Raw genomic sequence first — 21,410 nt, 5'->3', positions numbered from 1 at the left:
TTCCATCAGGAGGATTATGCCTTTAGCTTTGGGCATGCTGCTTGGAAGTGTCTGGGAGACCAGGGGGAGACATCCAGGACTCATGAAGCACAAGTCATCCGGGTCTCCTCTTTGCCCTCTGGTGTCCAGTCACACTAACTTCTTTTCCATTTTCTCAGCAAGAGGGTGATAGAGATGACAAGGAGGAAGTGTAGGAGGAAAGACAAACTGGTCCAAAGTGTTCGTTGCCCATAGGCATGGAGGAGACTCATCAGAGATGCATATGAAAAGATTATCGATGCTGTGGGTGAGAGTCTTATTTTTGGAGGAAGAAGCCTGATTTTTAGGAACCGAAAAGAAGAAGAGATGAAAGGAAGTTGAGGAGACTGAATGCAGATAAGATTTATGAAAAATTGGAGGCAAGAATGAAGAACAGGGCTAGCCAGGCTGGGGAAGGTTGTTCCCTCAAATAAAAACTAAATATGCTATCATTGTTTGAGGCCCTTAGAGGCCTAGCCCAACTGTTTTACTCCACAGATGAGGGTACTGAGGCCTTGGGGCAGATGTGAATGACTTGCACAAGTCACACTATGACAAAAAGGCAAATCAAGGACTGAAAAGTTCCACACTTCACAGAAAACCTTGTCCCTTGTGCTTTGGGAGACCCCAGTGAGCTTGTGAGAATGACCAGATTCAGGTTGGTGTTTCTCAAGCCCTGCAGACATCAGTCATCACATCCAGACCCACCGCCACACCCACCTACTGTTGTCACTAGGCAACATGACGTCGAGGGAAGAGAGCCCCCTAGCTCAGAACTGCAGAGCTTATTGCAGGAAACCAGCAGGTGCCTTCTGGTGAGGGTGTAAGGGAGGAAGCATTACCACCTTCACAAAAGTGGAAGATCTTTGAATTTTGTAAGCAGATGAATGACCATTGTGAATACCTGTCTACCTAGTCAGTGACTGCAAGTACAGAAGGACCTTCCAGACTGGAAACGAGCACTCGGGACCTGACTGGGTTTGAGGAGAGCCTAGGTGTTAGTTACTTTCACGTCCCTTTTCGGGTTAGGCATGAAGTCAATACTGAGTGTCCCCCTTGGCTGAGGTCCCAAGAATCAACCTGAATAAGGACAGGCACACACACCTGGCACCATCCATGCTGGTCCTGCAAACAAAGTTTCGTCCGTGGCACCGAACTGCATTCCTATGTGAACACACGTCCACTGCCCATCTCTGAAGGCTATTTTCCCACTGCTCCCTCGGACTTCTTTCTAGAGCCCACAGATGGGTCTTTCCCCTCTGCTGACAATGTCAGTTCCTAACTAACTAGTCTAAGACTGCCCTGGATACATGACAGTCTGACGGGCAGCCCAGGCAATCAGAACACATTAGTGGCTTTTAAACAGTGATAACATTTTCACATTTAAAAAATTCTCTTAAAAGGATGTCAGTGAGGGGCTCTTGGGTGGCTCAGTTAGTTAGGCATCCGACTTTGGCTCAGGTCATGATCTCACGGTTCGTGAGTTTGAGCTCTGCATCAGGTTCTGTGCCGACAGCTCAGAGCCTGGAGCCTGTTTCAGATTCTGTGTCTCCCTCTCTCTCTGACCTTCCCCTGCTCATGCTCTGTCTATCTCTCAAAATAAATAAACATTAGAAGATTTTTTTTTTAAAACAAAAGGATGTCAGTGACAATGGCTGATTGAAGCCCTCTGAAAATTCTCTCCTATGGAAAAGCCATGAGAAAACTGGCAAAAAAAAAAAAAAATTTTGTCAGAACCGGCTTTTTCAGAACTCTAAATTAACCAAAGTTTAGCAGCAGTCTGGGGTCTGCTTATTCAGCTAAAATTGCTGAATCTTGGTAAGGACAGCAAGCTCTGTGGCCTTTTAGTTGACTCTAGTCCCATCTCCCACTCCCCAGCTTCACAGAAGACTTGAAAACCAAATGCCCACAACCTGGGTGAAAATCGGTAGCCCAGAAGCGAGTGGAGACAGGCAGAACAGGACTGGAACAACTCCTGCTCTCTGTCACAGGGTGTAGTCCGAAGGGTCCTCTCATGTTCGTGTTCCAGCTCCTACCCCGCGCCACCCCCAAGTTAGGTGGCTTAAACAACAATACTCATTTCGTGATGCTCCATAGTTTCTGTGGGTCAGAAATTCAGGAATGCTCAGGGTGAAGTTCTGGCTCATATTCTCTGCAATTGCAGGTTTAACTTGTCATCACATCTTTAACCCTCCACACCGCCCTCTGAGGTAGGTACTGTTATGACTGGCCTCCCTTTGCAGCAGCACAGAGAAGTTGAGTCAGATCCCTGAAGTCACCAGCCAGGGCAAGGGGAGCTGGGGCAGCAGCGAGGCAACCAGGCCCACAGAAGGGAGATCAGAGGAGCTGTCGCTCATTCCCCCTCTCCCTCCCCCTCTCACACCCCACTCTGTTCCCCAACACGATTCCACGGCCCCCACGAGCATTGCAAGGAGAGGCGGGAGGAACAGCAGCAGACTCCTATTGAGCCCTGACTCTGCACCAGGCTCTGTTCTAAGCATTCTTTGTAGATTAATCTCATTAATCCAATAGCCCTGGAGGGCTGTGTTGTTATTGCCCCATTTCTCAGATGCAAAGCCTGAGGCACAGAGATATGGACTCACTTGCCTGAGGACACGCAGCTGGTGAGCAGGGGCCACGATTCAACGCCAGGCTGTCCGGCTCTGTAGGCTCTGTCTCATCTCCAGAGAAATTGGCCCACAGCTCTTGCCCTTCAGCCTGGGCTCTGTGAGCCCGTCTTGTCCAGTGGCATTCCCTCTGGCATTCTACAGAGGCCACGAAAGCCTCCATGAGACACCAAGGCAACTATCAAAGATTTGCTGGGAGCTGGAGCTGACGTCCCAGGGGGAGTGAAGACTTCAGGTCTCACCAAAACCATGAAGGCTCTGAACCACTAGGGGGCAGGAACTGGGCCCGTGAAGCCCAGGGCCCCAGCCAGTGGAGATATTCTCAGGAGGAAAGGAGGGAGGCAGGCCCTTCACAATGACCAGCTTTTCAGAGCTACGCCCACCTTAAATGTCAGACACTGGGGAGGAGGAAATGGGCTTGAGTCCTTCTCATTACAACACACACCACTCTTTGTCTGATCATTAATTTCAGATTTTTTTTAGTTTTTAATTTAGTTTAGTTTTTGTTTTTGTTTTTTTGAGGAGGGTGGAGGGCAGAGAGAGAGAGAGAGAGAGAGAGAGAGAGAATACTCAAGCAGGCTCCACACTGTCAGTGCTGAGCTGGATGCAGGGCTTGAACTCACGAACTGTGAAATTATGACCTGAGCTGCAATCAAGAGTCAGACGCTTACCTGACTTGAGCCACCCAGGAGCCCCCATTAATTTCAGATTTCAGCAACCTGACTTGTTCTCTCACTTTCCCTTCCCCAACTCCCTCATGAGGGCCTGGGTCTACTGCCTCCCAGACCCCTTCTCTCTCATGTCTTCATCATAAAGCCTCAGCAGTTTCTCTGCCACCTGCTTTCACTCCCTTTCTATTCCCAACATCCTTTTTCCTTCTTTTACTAATTATCCTCAATAGTCATGTCTCAGAAATTGCTCCCTCTTTAAAAACTGGAATCTAAATTTTCACAGTATTAGTTACAACAGATCAAGTGCTGCTGTAACAAAGGAGTCCTGACACTTCAACGGGCCCAACACAGGAAGTTTGATTCTTCTTTCACACATTCACTCTACGTTCCATTTCAGGGCCACCCCATCTACAGTGTACGACCCCCACCGTCACCAGGACCGGGTAGTGAGGGCGGGCAGAGGGGCCGGATATCACTAAAGACTGGCCTGAAAGTGGTGTGTGTCACTTCCTTCATGTTCCACTGGCCAGACATTCAGAGTCCCCATGTCCATCTGGGGGTGCAAAAACCTCCATCTCAGAGGAGTTTTGTGAGAATCAAACCAGCCACTGCATGTAGAACACATGTCTATCACCGTGCCTGGCATGTAGTTAGTCATAAGCTATTAATGGGCTGCCTGGGTGGCTCAGTCAGTAAGCATCTGACTTCAGCTCAGGTCATGATCTCGTTGTTCGTGGGTTTGAGACCCACGTCAGGCTCTGTGCTGGGAGCCTGCGTGTCTCCATCTCTCTCTGCCCCTCCCCTGCTCACATTCTGACTCTCTCTCTCGCTCTCAAAAATAAACATTAATAATAACAATAATAAATTTTTAAAAAGAAACATAAGCTATTATTATCATTCATGCCAACGATTTCCTGGAAGAGCACCTCAAGCAAATTATTTGAGCCTCACTTTGTCACTGGAAAAGAGGGGAGAGGGGCCTAAAAGTACCAAGGCATCATTACTGTAAACACAGAATAATGTGTACAAGACCTGGCGCGGGAAATGTTGCTGCCCTGAGTTAGCTAGCTTCAAGGTCTCTCAGAAGGAATCGTGATTTCACCGCAAATCAGCCAGGATCCAAGAGTGGAAACAAGAATGAGTTATCAGAGTCAGTCAGGGTTTGATCTGTACAGAACCCCTAGGAAGATGCATGAGGGGCCTATAGGGATAAGGGATCCCTACAACTCACAGAACTGTGGGAGTGGGTAAGAAGGGCTCCGATAGGCTGTTGTCTTTGTGTCCGCAGCTGGAGCTGGTCAGCAGGGCAGACAGCAGCAATGGAAGATGGCTGTGATGCAGGGGGCAGCAAAGACAGCTGGAAGCTGCATCCGTGCCTCCCCACCTCTGAGCCATCAAGCCGAAAGACACAGGGGTGCAGAGGAGGGCTCCTGCTCTTCTGGTGAGAGCCTGGCCGCTTGACAAGGCAGTGGAGTAGAAGCCAGGGGCTGAGTGCTGGTCCAGACCCTGCTCCCACTTGCATGTGGCCCTGGATGCAAAGTAACCAAGGCCGGTCACAATCCCACAGCCCTCTTGAGGATTAACAGCAATGGGACCACAGAGCTCCATGCATGGCATCCTCTTCTTTGCAGCTCAGACTTCTAAACTGTGAAATGGGAGAGTCCAGAGTTCAGCTGTTGAGTCCTTGGTTCCCTTTGTTTCCCCCTTGTATTAGTTATCTGTTGCTGTGTAACAAACTATCCTGTAACTTTGTGGCTTAAAACCATAAACATTTGTGATCACGTAGTTTCTGTGGGTCAGGAATATATAGAAAAGGCTTAGCTGGGTGGTTCTGGCTTAAGGTCGCTCATGAGGTTATAGTTAAGATGTTTTCCAACGCTGCATCTCCCAAAGGCTTGACCAGGGCTGGACAATCCTCTTCCAAGATGATTCACACACATCATGGTTGGCTGGAGGCCTCCGGTCCTCACCACCCAGGTCTCTCCATTGGGCTGCTGACTATCCTCTCAACATACCTGCTGGTCTCTCCCAAAACAAGCAATCCGAGAGAGGCAGAAAGAGGGAAGCTGCAGAAGGTTTTGTGACCTAGTCTTAAACATCACACACCTTCATTCTCTGTCATAATCTCTTCATTATAAGTGTTACTATACCCACTCCACACCCAAAGGAGAAGTAGTACTCCCTCTTAAAGGGGGCTTAAAGAATTTGTGGACACATTTTAAAACCACTATGCCCTTCTCCACATCACTTATTACCCTGGGCATTGCCTTCAATGGCCAAAGGCCCAGGAGCACATTTTCCGGAGCAAACGAGCCTTTTATCCTCAAATAAATTCTTCAGCCTTCACAGGAAGTAGTAACAGGTGCAGTGCAATGTATGGATTTTGTATTGTTGTTTTGACTGTTTAATAGCAATCTTCCTTTTCACTGATTCAAACCAGATAAAAGCAGAAATGCTCTAGTCAAGGGATGCCTGGGTGGCTCAGTCCGTTAACCCTCTGACTCTTGATCTCCGCATAGGTCACGATCTCACAGTTTGTGAGTTCGAGCCCTGTGTGGGGCTCTGTACTGATAGCACAGAGCCTGCTTGGGATTCTGTGTCTCCCTCTCTCTGCTCCTCCCCCACTCATTCTGTCTCTCTCTCAAAATAAATAAATAAACTTAAAAAAAAAAAAAGGAGCATTCTAGTCGAAGTGGAGATGAAGGGCACACGTCTGCCCCCATCAATGTCTCCTCCGGTGTCGACAGGTGCTCCTGCATCTGCTCTGTGAGACTCCGCGGAGGAGGTGGTGTCCAGTCACCAAGGGGAAACGTCCTTGCTCCCTTTTCATTCTTTTCCCCCCTTCTGATCACAGCCAGAACAAAGTCTCAGGAGGGAACTAGCCCGTCTTTAATACTTGGGGTGTTGCAGGCTCTCTGATGAGAGAGATAGAGAGAATTGCTCCAATTCCAGGAAATGCTCCATTAATTTATTAAATAAATTTTTAATTTTTCTGTTTCCCTTGTGAAACCACCATGTTATTGTCTTTTATTTCTGAGAGTTGATGTTGGGGCATTTAACTGAAAATTGTAATGTTTCCTATTAGAATAGATTTCTTTAAAACTAGGGAGACAATGTGAAGGAGAATATTAAGTAAAGGTGACGGTGGCTGGTGTATGGCAGAAGCTGTGTGGCCGAGGGGGTTGATATGTGAGTGACTGGAATCTAAGGAGCTTGGGGACCCATCTTCCAGTGCCTCGCTAGCCTAGCTACTGAATCTCCCCCCAAGCCCGCAGGAGCCTAGCCTTGCACCAGCTCCCGCTCGCCCTCCTGTCCTGTGGCCACTGTGCCTGCTGTTGCAGGCAACCCAGCAGTCATCTTGAAGCTTAACATCTATTTAGCAGTAATGGTGAGTCCAGCACCTTACTAAGCTCTTTCAAAGCCACATCTTATTTAATCCTCACAGACATGAAGCCTCTAAGGTTCAAGGTCATAAAGTTTGTGGGCAGTGGATCCAGGATTTGAATCCCAGCAGTCAACCTCTAGAGCCCAAGCTCTTTGCCAGGGGTTACCAATTTATGAGCCTCCAGCCAAATCTGGTAAGTTGTTTTGCATTTTTACTTTAAACTATTTTAAATACTGATTTTTTTGCCAATTGGGTGTGATTGTAAATGTATTCACCTTTTCCCTGAACTCTACCACACCAAACTGCCCTATGCTATTAAATGCTTAGTCCCTAAAGTACGGTTGCTGGATTTACCAATAAAAACACTGGATGTTTGGGGCACCTGGGTGGCTCAGTCGGTTAAGAGTTCAACTTCAGCTCAGGTCATGATCTCGCGGCTCATGGGTTCAAACCCTGCATCAGGCTCTGTGCTGACAGCCAGCTCAGAGCCTGGAGCCTGTTTCAGATTCTGTGTCTCCCTCTCTCTCTGACCCTCCCCTGCTCATGCTGTCACTCTCTCTCTCTCAGAAATAAATAAAAATATTTTTTTAAAAAACCACTGGATGTTTGAATTTCAGATAAACAATGAATAACTTTTAGTGTAAGTATGTCCCAAATGTGGCAAGAAATATACTTAACCTGAAATATTATTCATCTAACGTTCAAATTCAAGTAAGCATCCTGTATGTTTTCTGACCAAAATATTTAAATGACTGCCTGTATTTTTTCTGGCAACCTTGCCCGACCGTCATTTGCATCTATAACTCCTGCTCTGCACTCCTTCCTCCCACAGAGGGGAATATTTACTGAGCATCTACTATGCTAGTTTCGAGTGGGGTCTGGAGCAATAAAAAGGCTCTGCAGCAGCTCCAGCGCTGTGGCTGGAGCCATGTGATCAGGCTGACTTCACGGTGCTAGAAGTATCTGTGTTAGAGAAAGAAACCATGTGGCGTTTCTGACACACCCCAGTAAGGGAGTCACGGAGAAGACTGCTAGAATTCTGGGTCAAGGCCACGCCATTTTCAGCCGTGATCTGTTGGAAAACAGCTCCTGGGGTGCCTAAGTGGCTCAGTTGGTTAAGCATCCTACTTAGGCTGAGGTCGTGATCTCACGGTTCATGGGTTCAAGCCCTCCACTGTCTGCACTGGTGGTACAGGGCCTGCTTGGGATTCTCTCTCTCTCCTTCTCTCTCTCTCTCTGCCCCTTCCCTACTTACACACACACACTCTCTCTCAAAATAAATAAATAAATTTAAGAAAAGGAAACAAGGAAAGGAAAGAAAAGGAAACAGAAGGAAAAGGAAAGGGAAGGGAAGGGAAGGAAAGAGAAGGGAAGAGAAGGGGGGGAAGGGAAGGGAAGAGAAGGGAAGAGAAATGGGGGAAGGGAAGGGAAGGGAAGGGAAAGGAAGGGAAGGGAAGGGAAGGGAAGGGAAACAGCTCCTGGCATCTGAGTGTTAGTAGAGAAGCACCTGACCATAGGGCATCAACTGACCATGAGACCAGAACTGAACATGCACTCGGCACGTTATCCACCAAGCCATAGGGTCAGGCAGGACCAACAGCGATCCATCATCTGATAGAAGCAGTACATCTAGTTTGGGCTTCAGAAGACCCAGCAGGAGGAAGTAAACAGCGCGACCCAGACCCTCCATGTCACCTACGTCACCTCCTAGTGTTGCACTGACACTCCTCCCTCAGCTCACATCGATGGCCATAGGAGGCCACAGCAGGTATTCCCCATTACTGGCTGACGGCTGACGGAGGAGAGAGAACCAGCCCTCACCGTAGCCTCCCTCCGGGGTGACCTTGGAAGAGCAATGGGAGGAAATGCTCTCAGCAGGCTAAGCTTCAGGCTGCGCACTTTGTCACCCACTTTGAGGAAAGAGAAAAATGACAGGATATTTAGTGAAGGAAGTAACTGCATAGTTTAGTCAGGAATCTGGAATAAGTAAGATTTAAAGAGGCTGATTTAGTTAACCGCCACTGAAAATACGACCTGTTAACAACAGGGACTAATACTGCATTCCTGATATGGTACCTTCTGTTCGGGTGACCAGCCTGCCACCTGCACCAGCAGAATTGGGGAGGATCAGGGCAGTTTCGAATGGACAGTAGAGGAGGGGGATTATGAGTATCAGTTAAGGCCCCACAGTCAACTGCAATGTCAGGGCCTCTAGTTAGTACTGGGAGTCTCCCATGAGTCGTGACCCATCAGCGTGCTAGGGCAACCATAACAAAGGAGTATGGACTTGGTGCCTTAAACAACAAAACTCAATTTCTCACGGTTCTGAAGGCTGGAAGTCCAAGATCAAGGTGCCGGCAGGATTGGTTTCCCCTCTCTGCTCTCTTGCCGCAGCCTCACTCGGTCGTCCCTCTGTGCACACGTGCCCCTGACACCTCTGTGTGTCCTAATCACCTCTTCCCATAAGGACACTGGTGAGATTGGGGCAGGGCCACCCAATGGCCTCATTCTAACTTAATCATCTGTCTAAAGGCCTTATCTCCTGATATGGTCACAGTTGAGGTACTCAAGGTTAGAGCTTCAACACATGAATTTAGGGGGCACACATTTCAGCCCCTAACAATGATCACCCAGAATTCTGGAGCAGCTGTGCCTGGATGCAGTGAACTTAGGATGACAGAAAAGGCCATCTGACAGGGCACGTGGTGGGCTGTGGACACTGGCCGGCCACACCCAGATCCTCTTTACTGGGCACCAACCTCCAGCTGCTGTCAGCAGGCATTCGCTACTGACGGTGCCCCTCTCTCTAGGGAATTGCCTTCAGATGGGAGTGGCCAATCACCCATTGATAAGAGTGTCATAAAGGCCAGCCCCTCCCTCAAGATGGAACAGCTAGGTGGCAGGGTGCCTTATGCTTCCCTTCCTAACAGTGAGCAGAGCTGCAGTAGAAATAGCTGGAAGGGGCCACGGAGGCAGTGAGGAGGGAGTGAATTCATGTGGATGAGATGCCCATGGTTGGAGAGAAGGAGGTGAAACACTAAATCTGTATATGTTGATGTGGTAAAATCTCCAACGCACATTAATGAGGGGTGAGGGGAACAAGATGCAAATGCAATGTAGTTTGGTCCTTCTGTGATTATTGAAAAAAGACAGGTCCTTCCTGGAAGCACAGACAAGGAAGTGTTTATAGTGATTAAAACTTCAGGCAAAGGTGCCTGGGTTGGCTGTCAGTTGAGCACCTGACTCTTGATTTCAGCTCAGGTCACAATCCCAGGGTCGTGGGATCGAGCCCCACATTGGGCTCCATGTGAGCTTGGAGCCTGCTCAGGATCCTCTCTCTCTCTCTCTCTCTCTCTCTCTCTCTCTCTCTCCCCCTCTTCCCATCTCTCTAANGCTCTCACTCACTCTCTCTAAAAATGAAAAAAAAAAAAAAAAGACAACAACAACAACACTCGAGTATAGGGAGTTGAGGGTGAGGAGACTGTATGTCTGTGTTTCATTCAGTACCCTTTGTGCTGGTGGAATATTATCCCATTCACGTATGACTTGTCCCTCAACATTTCATTGTTATAAATGTATTCAAACACACAGCAAATTTGAAATAATTGCAAAATAAGCACCTTACAGACCTACCACCCCGTTTCAATAATTAACAGTTTGCTATCATGTGTCTGTCTATCCATCGTTCCATCCATCCAAGCGTCTTGTCTTTTGATGCATTTCCAAGTAAACTGCAGATAGCAGTTCACTTTATCTTTAAACACTTCAGGACTCATTTCTTTAACTATAGAGTTCAATTTTTGCTTATGTTTTTTTAACTTTAAGGTAAAAGTTATACAGCATGAAACGTACACATCTTTAAGTGTATTGCATATGTTTTTTACACCCATTTCTTAACCTTTCTAAAAAAGAGTATGGGTATGGGCATCCATTGATCCGCATCCAGTCAGCACTTATGGAGCCCCTACTGTCTGCCACACAGTGTGGCAATGTGCTGGGGCGACGTAGTGGACGTGACAAAGCTGCAGTCCCCATGAGCTCAGTGTCTGGGGTTGGGGGGACAGACAAGAAGCACATAAATGAATAAGTAACAAGGACCACTGAAGGCTGTGATGGGGCTATGAAGGCCACAAAGTCTGTAATGGAGAGAGACGGGGCTGTGGCTGGGGAGTGCAGGAAGGAAATGCAGGAAGACCCCTCCAAGGAGGGGACATGGGAGCAGATGCCCAAGTGGTAAGAAGATGCCCACATCTTCCAGCTTTGGCACATGGCAGCTGTTTCCTGGAGCAGGTCTCCTGGCCTCTCTGGGCCTTGAGTTTCTCGCCTGTGTCACCGGGATGCTAATACCTCTCCCTCCCAGGGCAGGGGTGAGGATTCAGTGAGGGAGCCGATGTGCCCAGCACACACGAGCGTGCGGTGGCCGTCAGCAGGCAAGCCGTCGCCACGGCCACCTCCGTCGATGTTGTGAAGTGCCTCCCGAGCTCCTGTTAGGTGCGGACTCTGCTGGATGCTGGAGACATGGGAATGGGTCAGACGGGTGTCAGGACATGGAGCTCCCAGTCCAGTGAGTGAGGCAGTTACAGAGCAGGGTGCTCAGAGCTGCAGGAGAAGTAGCTGGGAAGGACTGTCCCAGCACCAAGGAGGAAATGACTTCCTCTGAGTGAGAAGTCCAGGAAGGTTGCATGAAAGTGACACGTATGGTCTAGAAAGATCACTGGGGAGTCGTCAGATGAGCGAGGGCAGGAGCACATTCTAGGCGGAGGAACCAGCCATGTAAGAAGCAGAGAGAAAATGAACTGGTCGGATGCATGGAGGAAAAACACACACTCAGGTGAATGTGGTAGGAAAGTTAAAGGGGAGGCCGGACAGAGAAGGGCTGGACATTGGGGAACTCAGCGCTAAGGCTGAGAGCTGGGTGTCCTCCCGAGGCCATACCGAGCCAGGGGCACACTCTATGACAAGACAGCATTGGCACATCCACCAGAAAGACTAAAATTGACAGGAACAGATACCACCACGTGCCGGTGCTGGAGCGGAGCAACAGGAACGCTCAGACTCTGTGGGTACGAATGTAAACTGGTACGAATGTTGTGGGGAGGGGAGATGGGTCTGCCTAGGTCTACAGCACAGACGGGAAATTTGAGGGGGCCAGGTCTGACCCCAGGAGGACAGTGAGGAGGCTGCTACAACTGCCCCGGGGAAGAAATAATGAGGCTGGAGGTGAGATCAGGCCGAGGAGGGGAGAGCAGGGAGGCCAGAGATGCCATTTGTGGGGGGGACTCAGGAGGCAAGAGGGGGAGGGGAAGAATGAGGGGGAGCAGGCCAGAAGCCAGGTCCTCTGTGCACAAGGAAACTCTGGAATGGCCTCTCCCAGAAGCAGTAAATGCTGAAGGCAGAGAAGCAGGGCGGGAGGGGCAGGGCGGGGGTGGGGGCATGCTTAATGTCCCTTTCCAGCTCTGCGATGCCCCCGCCTTCAGATGGGCCTGCTGGCTCTCCTCTCTGCTCCCCTGGAGGACTGGGTGACTTGGTAGTATATGTTAGCACAGGAACCTACTCCCACGTGGGTGACCTCGAGTGAGGTGCTGATGGGTCCCCCTGCTCCCCTCCCGGGCTCCCCCACCCTCACCCCAGCCGGGAAGTCAAGAGAAGCAAAGCGCAAGACACTGTCAATCCACAGAGATTGCAAGGCCAGAAAAGGTGCGAAGATGTTCAAGAACTCAACTTCGTTTGGGGTTTAGAGCCTCTGCTGGTGCCAGCGGACAGAACTGCTGTACGGTGGTAAGGCGTTTCAGATCCGGCTCGCACGCACTCAGAAATCGTTCCAAGGCACTTTCTGATGCATGACAGAGAGCCTGGTGCAGCTTTTCCAGAAGCGGAGCTGCCTCCCTCACCATCAGTGGGGTGAGAAAGTGAGTCACTTTCCCACTCTTTCCCCATCCTTCCAATACAAAGGGCTTGGCAGAATATGCTCGTGCAACACCTCTCCAAACACGGGGGATTCCCTCCAGGTGCCTCGAGCCGCAACACTGCTGGCCAGAGTTCAACGACGTCCTTCTGTTTGTTTTCACTGTGACCTTAGGAAAAATATCTCACCTCTCGGAAAGGGACTCATCCAAACCGTACCTGAAAACTGTGGATAAAACGGTGCCCACCTCCAGGCATCAGTGTAGGGTTAAATGGTCCCATTAAATAATGCAAGCAAAGGGCGCATAAGTGCTCACTGAGCTGAATTATAGCCACAAATGTCCACTGTGGCCACTAGCGTCGTGATGTCGCCTCTGATTTATGGGAAGCAGTATTGTTTTCTCACTTTGGGTAATGTTACACCATTTCCGTAAGAAATAGAATATTGAATGTATTTACGTTTTCAAACATGACTCCAAAATGCACGCTGAGTAGAGAGTAAGCCCAGGCTTTGGCACACACTGCAAACCATGAAGGCAGAAGCGGCAGGCAGGGAAGGCCCGTACACTAGCAGCAGGTGGGCGGGAGGTGGGGACTAAAAGGCTGAGCGCCGGTTTCAGAGTCAGACGAACCAGAGTTCAGATCCTGGCCTCTTATCCAGGGAGCTGTGTGACCTTGAGCAAGCCAACCCTCCTTTCTACACCTCCAATCCCCTATCTGTACAATGAGGGGAGCAGAGTGAACTGGCCGGAGGCTCTGTCTGGCAGGGAATGAGTGCTCAGAAATGGTAGGGCCATTCCTATTCCATACCTCAGACAAGCTCTCCTTCCATACATAATCAGCCCCCAAAACTGCATTCCAAAGAAAGGAAACATGTGAAATTCAGAAGCAGAACAAGGCGGGATTTGCCTGGTGTGTGTGTTTGTGTGTGTGTGTGTGTGTGTGTGTGTGTGTGTGGTGCTGGGGGAGGGCATCTAGTTCCCCAAGGGGCTAAAACCACTCAAACCCTCCTGAGGCCCTGATGGTTCGAGGACTCCATACCTGTTCCTTATTTTTTATCTCTGTCCTATGACTGAGACAAGTGAGTGCTATGTTCTTCTGTTTCCTTGTCCATTTCTGGCTCACTCTCTCCCCAGGAGGATGTAAGCCCGGGAAGGGAGGGGCACTGATTGCTCCCTGCTTTGTCCAAAGTACACCCAGAATTGTGTCCACACACATGGAGTGTGTCATACAACTCCCTGACCGGCCCACTTATTTGCTGGCTGACTGTGTCTGTCTGTCCCACCTGTCCTGAGCTCCTTAAGAGAATGAGGGAGGGGCGCCTGGGTGGCTCAGTCAGTTAAGCGTCCAATTTCAGCTCAGGTCATGATCTCACGATTCATGGGTTCGAGCTCTGTGCTGACAGCTTCAGATTCTGTGTCTCCCTCTCTCTCTCTGNCTCCAGGCATAGGTGCTTCCCTGGGTCTGCTCAGGGCTGCCGGTGAGACCTTCCCCACCCTCCCCACCTGGTCACCCCTGAGAGGCTGCCTCTGAGGATGACCATTTGGGAGGTTATGAGGCTGAACCTCTGAGTCCCCCAAACTGAGGCTCCCCAGTTGGAGCCTCAGCTGCTCTCAGAGGCCTGACCCAGGGACCCCCATCTCCCAGGGGAACCCTCACTTTCCAGCTCACACACATACACACACAGCCAGACCCTGTTTCTAAGGATGGACAGAAACTCCAGAGGACAGTTCTCATCCCCCAGCTTGTAAAGCCACGTAGTCTTTCCGGTTACAGCTACACAATGTCAACAAAAACGACTGAAACGATCTCAGTAGAAATCATATTAAGAGTGGCCCTGGCTGGGCTTTGAGGAAGCACTTACCACAGCGCACTGACCTCTGGCGGTTAGGAGTTAATAGCGCTCCAGAACGGAGCCTGGAAGTGCTCAGAACAGGGAGTGAGTACTCATATGGCTGGGTGGCTCCCTTCAAGGCCCACAACTGAGCCAGCAAGTCAGTCATCGCTGAGGGACGAGGGCAGGGCCCAAGCACCTCCTGGGGACACATTTGTCTAAGGCCACCCATGTGTAGCTGGGGGGCAGGGGCGGTGGGGAACCACCTGTCAAAGTGCCCACACCTGTGCTCTCCACCTGGCTCCCCCAGCTCCCTCCTGGGCCTCTGAGGTGGCGAGAGATGGACAGAGACAGGGACAGAGGGAGAGGCAGAAGAAAGATGACAAGAACCTACAGAAACCAGCTGGTGCACGTGTGAGAGAAACAGAGGCCTCAGGACAGCTGGGGCCAGGGTGTTCGGACAAGCAGGGTCCCTGAGGCCTGGCCTCGGAGGTCACACCAGACTGCCCTCTGCTGAGGGAGGCTCCAGGGCACGCCAAGGGGCTTCCAGGACCCCAGCCCCACTTCACCTCCAACCTGCAGTCTAGTTTCTGGTGCAGATGGCCCCACCCCGCCTCCCTACCACCTACTCTGTTCCATCACAAGACTTGGAGGAGCCCCCCAGACTCCCTCTTTCCAAAACCCACCTCCTTCATTGGCCCCTCCTCCTGGAAATCCTTCCTCCACTAGCCCTCATTACCAGCCTCTTACCATTATCCCCGAAGCCCAGATCAAATGTCACCCCTTCCATGAAGCCTTCTTTGATCTACCCTCCTCCCCGGTCAGGCAGTGCACGCACGCCCTCTGAGCTGCTGGGAACTGTCACATACTAGATGCATGTGAACCCCCCTCACGGTCATTTGACAGTCTTACCATTTGGCACCCTTTGCCTGTGTCCTACACTCTGGCCCTGACGACAAGTCCCGTGCCAACCTCCATCACAGCACTTGGCGCCATGCTCCTGGGCTCACCTCAGTTACTGCACTGTCGCCGTGGGCTCCCCTTCTAAGAGCACTTTACCAATGCNGGTCACCACGCTTAGCCCTCTGCCTGCATTGACCCTGATCATGACCCAAAGCCTGACCTGTCTGTCCCTGTAAGATACACACTGTGTGTCCCACCTTGTGTGGTCCCCCACCCTGACCGTGAGCCCTACGAGCGCAGGGCATATCTGGTCTTTGTGTCCCTGGGAAGCCAGAAGTCTGGCTTACGTATTTGCAGTGAATCTAATCTACTCTTGTCCCACAAAAGAGGGATTATGGCCATGAAGTTCCAGCGGTGGTTCCGGGACTGGCGTGACTGGGTTTTTCTTGGAACGGCTATCTATCTGTCTGTCTATCTGCTGGCCCTTCCGAGCCGAGCCGTGTCTGCCTGGAATCCTGGGCGGAGGGGGCTGTGGGTGGTGCTGGGAAAGGGGTGAGGCTTCCTCCACTCCCCTGCTCTCCACCTGACCTTTATTTACTCATTTTCAAGCCATTTCATGGGGCTGTTTGCTGATCCAAAAAAAATGTATTCAGCATAAAAACTTTTTCAATTCTGAAAACACAAGGAAGATGGTACAAGTCAACTGTGATGACTCTTCCAGGAAATAAACACTGTTGCCATTTTGGTGAGTTTCCTTCCAGTATTTTTCCAGATTGGAAAAAAAAAATTTTTTTTTCCTAAAAAATAGAAGTTTCTAAAATAAACAATGTATTTGATGAATCCCATGCGTTGCTGGACATTTAAGCTGGTCCCACCTTAGGGTTGTTATACATAATGCTGTGGGGGGCCACCTAACAGGTCCTTTTGCCCAGGTCGCTGGACAGGTCCCTCGGACAGAACCCGCATGGCCCTGGAGCCTTCCTGAGAGCAGACGTGCCCTCGGGAGCTGCCCATTCCTCACTACTTACTCACTGACCCCCTCTCCAGCATCCAGGAGCCCAGCATCCTTACCTGACAGCTAGGGAGACTGAGGCCCAGGGAGGAGAACTGATGTGTCCGAAAGCACTAGCCACCTCCATCCTGTCTGGATGTTTTCTCCACGCTGTTATCTCCTCGATGGCTGCAAGGGAATGCAACATCCTTAACCAGAACACAGGTGGCACTCAGCAAGAGCGTCGCATCTGTATGGCCCGTGGCCACACTGCGAATCCGCCATCACGCGCTTCTGCGGAGTCCTGACCCTCGAGGACTCCAACAGCCACTTCCAGGCAACAGGGTGGGCACCACGTATGAAATCTTTCTGCCATTCTCGTGGCATCTTTGGTGCCGACAAAGAGCCCTTTTATTTAAAAAACAATTTTATGTTTTATTTATTTCTAAGAGACAGCATGAGCAGGGGAGGGTCAGAGAGAGAGGGATACACAGAATCTGAAGCAGGCTCCATGCTCTGAGCTGTCAGCACAGAGCCCAACGCGGGGCTCGAACCCACAAACTGTGACATCGTGACGTGAGCTGAAGTCAGACACTTAACTGACTGAGCCACCCAGGCGCCCCAAAAGAGCCCCTTTAAATTGAGGACCGAAGCCCACTTGGGAGAGCTCCTGCAGGCGGCTTCCTCCTTGCCTTCTGGGACAGTCACAGTGTGTAAGTCCTCCAGATCTCATCTGGCCGGCCTGGCCACGTCCTCTCACTCTTTCTGGGTTTCCATAGGACCATGCACTTCTCAGAGAAAGACATCCCTGTCCCAGCTGGAGGTGATGGGGTCAGCTGGGACAAAGAGGCAGGTCATAGGCTGCAGAGTCAGACAGAACTGGCTCCACATTTTATCGATGTGGGGCCCTGGGCACATCACTTCCCTTCTCTAAGAACCTCGCTTGTCTGGAAAATGGGGTTGTTTTCCTCTCTGGGCCTCAGTTTGGTCATCTCGAGAATGGAAGAGGTCTTTTCTACTTTGACACTTTGTGGTGCCTGTGTGTCCAGCTTTCAGTATCTCTGATTTCACCCTCTCTCCCCACCCCTAACCAAGGCTTCTGTGAACTGGCTTTCACTCTCTCTCTCTCTCTCTCTCTCTCTCTCTCTCCCTCTCTCTCTCCCTCCCCTCGCCCTCTCTCTCTCTCCCTCTCGCTCACACACACACACACACACACACACACAAACAACGTGTTCCCTTCCTCTCTGGTTCCATCCAGGGATGGAGCACAGTCAGAAAAGAGAGGAAAAGGGGCAAGTTTCCCTTGGCTGCTAGTATTGCTCTCTCGCCTCTAGGGAGCCAAAAAATGTTTAGAGTTCTGGTGGTCACCTTCTTGGGGGTATTTTCAAACCTCCCTCCCAGGCCTCTCAAGCTGCAAGCTCAGACAAGGGCAGAGCCCCTCCAGCGGCTGACCACCCCGCATGCCACCCCTGGCCCCTGGCTCTCTAGAATCCTTCCCTGCCCATCCAGGAGATGGTGTTGTGAAGGACTTAAGCAAATCCCTGCAGGGTTCTTGGAAAACCATGCACACAAGCTTTGACCCTATCCAGAGCCATAATTTTCCTCAGAAGCCACTCTGCCCACTGTGATGGCAGCTCACAGCCTCTTTGTCTCAGGCAAAAGATAGAAACCAGGCCACTGCATGTCCCCCGAAGCCCCTACCTGGTCCCTGGAAAGCCCCCTCCTTCTAGGCCCACAATAGGAGCAGAGGCCCCACCCCCCACCCCCCCTGCTCTCTTTGCCGGGAGAGTGGCAGGAGGGACCACAGCTGTAGCTGTCTCATAAAAGGTGCCTTCACAGACCTTCCTTCTTTGCCCTCATGATTCTTTATCACCTTGATCTGGGTCAGAAGCCTCAACACAGCGGACCTGAGGGTGGTGTGACCGGTTCCTGGCTATCAGCTTGCACTGTGTTCTGGCCCCTTTTCTGGGTACATGGCATCATCTGTGGAACCACCGTGCTTGTTTCCAGATATGAGTGCCAGTGAAGACACCCATGAGTGAGCAGTGAGAGAGAAGAGCAAGAAGACCCCTACTTCAGCAAGGGTGGCAAGGAAAGGCCTTTCCAGGGAAGGGACACTGCAGCTGAGGCTTGGTGAATGAGAAGGAGCCAAGCTGGCAGAAGAGCACTCCTGGGAGACGGCTCAGCATGTGCAAAGGCCCTGAGGTAGAAGTGAGAGGCACAAGATGCAAGAGGCGCAAGAGATGAGCACTGAGAGGTGGGCAACAGCCAAGCACGTAGGGCCTTGTCAAGCTTGGATTTTCTTGTAAGAGCCACAGAGGCCTTTGGAGGGTTTTAATCAGCAGGGGTGTGGCAAAATCTGAGTGACATTTTTAAAGTTAACTGGGGCTGTTGGGTGGAAGTTGGATTTTGGGAGCGGGGTCGGGGGGAACTAAAGGTGGAAACACGGAGACCAGAGAGGAGACTGGAATGAATTAATGAATGCATGAATGGGTAGATGGATAAAGTGGACACCTCTCAAGGCAGAAGAGGATCCAAGTTCCAAGAGAGTAAATAATTGGTACTTTGGGGGCTCCCAGGAGGACACTGGTCCAGGTGGGACAGCAGTCGGGCAGCTTTAAGCAGATCCCACCTTCTGAATTAGGCCTTGAAGACCAGTGATGCTAATATCCCAACAACAATAACAGCATTTACCATTTACTAAATTCTCTGGTGTTCCAAGTATTTCACATTATCGTTATGTGACCGTCAATACAGTCCAATTTCACAACTGAGGAAACAGAGGCTCATGGGTGCGGGGGGAGAGCAATGTTCCTGTGGCCTCACACTTGATGAACCCAAGAGCACAGACTGGACCACCTCTGTCAGAGTCCAGAGGCTTTCCCCTGTCCTGCTGCCTACACAGGGCACGATGGACTTTTGGGGGGAACGGACAAGGTCGGGAACAGGACGCCGCACAAGCAAAGGCCTGGGAGCCGCAAAGAGGTGAGAGGACAGAAGGCCGTCAGCAGCCTGACAGGAGCGCTGAGTGGCACCGAGGACAGAGCCATGCCGGCCCTGGGCTGCAAGGTGGCCGGGCCAACAGATAGGAGTCGTGCGTGTCGACTCCAGCGAGCGTACCAGGGCCAAGAGGCAGGAAGCGGCAGCGGAGGCAGGCCCAGGCCCTGGCACTGGACGCAGGCCTCCCACAGAGGGGCATTGTCCCCAGGCAGCAGGCGTGACCAGCTGGGGATCCCAAGAGGGAGCACCTGGGTCCCTGGAGCCGCGCCCAAGGGACTGGCAAGACCCCTCCAGGAGGCCTCCGTGACTCCCAAAGCGTATCATCTTTAGGCGTTTGGCACATTTGCAGACGTGGCAGGATAGCAAATGCTCCTTGCCTTTTCCCCTTGACACCTCCAGGCGGCGGAGACAGGGCCAGGGCCAGGCCACACACGCACTGAGGGGCCTCAGGCATTCACTGCCCCTCTCTGGTGCCCCGCACGTGGAGATGGGACTCAGCAACAGCCCTCTCAGCTCTGAGCTATCTTCCAGACTGAAGCAGGGCATCAAGGACGATTCGCTGAACCATGTCAGAAGGCCATGTTTACATCCCACCCTCCCAACATGGGCCTGGAGTCAAGAAGGGTGGGTGGCAACGAGCTTGTGGTCTGGACCAGACAGACTGGATCCAAGTCGCAGCTCTGACAGCCCTGGCCGTGGGACCTGGAGCAAGTCACTCGCCTCCCTGAGCCTCAGGTACCCTTAGTATAAACCCAGGGCTGCTGACATCAGCCTGAGTGACTGTGGGGTAAATGAGGCAAGGCTGTACCCAGGGGTGGGTGATGGGGGTCCCCTGGGACGATTGCTTTGTTCCCTTGGTTCCCAGTCATGCCTCATTACTCATTCCTTCCACACATATTCATGGAGATTCCTGAAGGGGGTCCAAGGCAAAGTGGGTACTAATTACTGCCGAATGAATAACTAAAAAACACCTGCTATGTGAGCACACACTTCACTTCATGCTCTCAGGCAGTCTGTGAAGGAGGTGATACTATCCTTCCTACCTTATGGATGAGGACACTGAAGCCCAGAGAGGTGAAGCACTTTGCCCAGGGCCACCCAGCAGAGGCAAAAATGGGATTCAAACCTATTCTCTTGAGTGAATTAATTAATGGGGATGTGTAACCTTGGAGGTATTGAGGAAGAAGCTATGGGCAAGGCTATTACTTCCTTCCCCCAAGTTAATTATCTGGACTAAATTAGGATCATTACCGCTCAACAAAGAAAGGCCCCTCCTATTACAAGCAGTGATAAGAGCAGCAACAACCACTCACATTTATTGAGCGCATACTCTGTGCCGGGCCCTATGCTCAAAGAAGCCACGCCCACTGTGCTCCTCTCAGCACACTAGTACGTAGGCGCCACTATTATTCCCATTTCACGGATGAAAAACTGAGACTTGGAGAGGTTAGGGAACGTCCCCCAAGTCACACATCATGGAAATGTTGGAGCTGGGACTCGGACCCAGACTGTCCTCAGGACACTCTCTCTCTGCCCGCTGTAGACACATCCCCAGAGGGGCTTTGGAGTCAGGATTCTGGCTGAATCCCGGCTCAGCCACTCTCCGGCTGTGTGAGGCGGCTCCTCAGCAGTAATGTTGGGATAGTGATACCGATCCTGGTGGGGACCAGTCTCCACTGACATGACGAGTAAAGCTGAGGGCAGCGCCTGCCATGGTGTGGGCGCTTACTTCGTTGTCACTGCTACCATCCTCATCATTGTCCCCGTGGGAGTGGCGGTCCAGAAGGCAGGAAGCCCCTTCCACAGGCCACGCTGTGCTGGGTTCGGCTCCTCCGACAGGTGCCCCAGCGCCCCGCCTACCCCTCATGGGGGCCCCGACCCTCCTTCCCCCAAAGCCGGGAAGCTGGAGTCCCAAGGCTGCCTCCAGGCAGGGATGTGGTTCACGGGCAGCCACAAATATTTACCTTGGAGACCTCAGCCCGGCCCAAGGTCTCAGCCCAGCCCAAGGTCTCAGCCCAGATGCAAAGAGTGCCTTCCCAGACTGGGGTGTGTAGGATATAAGGTTAGACTTCCAGCC

General features: G+C 51.3%; 1 protein-coding gene across 1 annotated transcript in view; it reads left to right on the top strand.

Annotated features, from left to right (window-relative positions):
• Positions 1-6,875: 6,875 nt before the first annotated feature.
• LOC144235792 (BPI fold-containing family B member 1-like) overlaps positions 6,876-21,410 on the top strand; it is a 34,647-nt gene continuing 20,112 nt past the window's right edge. The window contains exon 1 of the mRNA XM_077769394.1: positions 6,876-6,894. The gene's annotated coding sequence lies outside the window, so the exon portion shown is untranslated. The remainder of the gene's footprint in view (positions 6,895-21,410) is intronic.

The sequence above is a fragment of the Crocuta crocuta genome, unplaced genomic scaffold (assembly GCF_008692635.1).
Source record: "Crocuta crocuta isolate KB4526 unplaced genomic scaffold, BGI_CrCroc_1.0 scaffold445, whole genome shotgun sequence".
Taxonomy (NCBI): domain Eukaryota; kingdom Metazoa; phylum Chordata; class Mammalia; order Carnivora; family Hyaenidae; genus Crocuta; species Crocuta crocuta.
The sequence above is the reverse complement of the archived record's forward strand: the minus strand, read 5'-3'. Positions and strand labels throughout refer to the sequence as shown.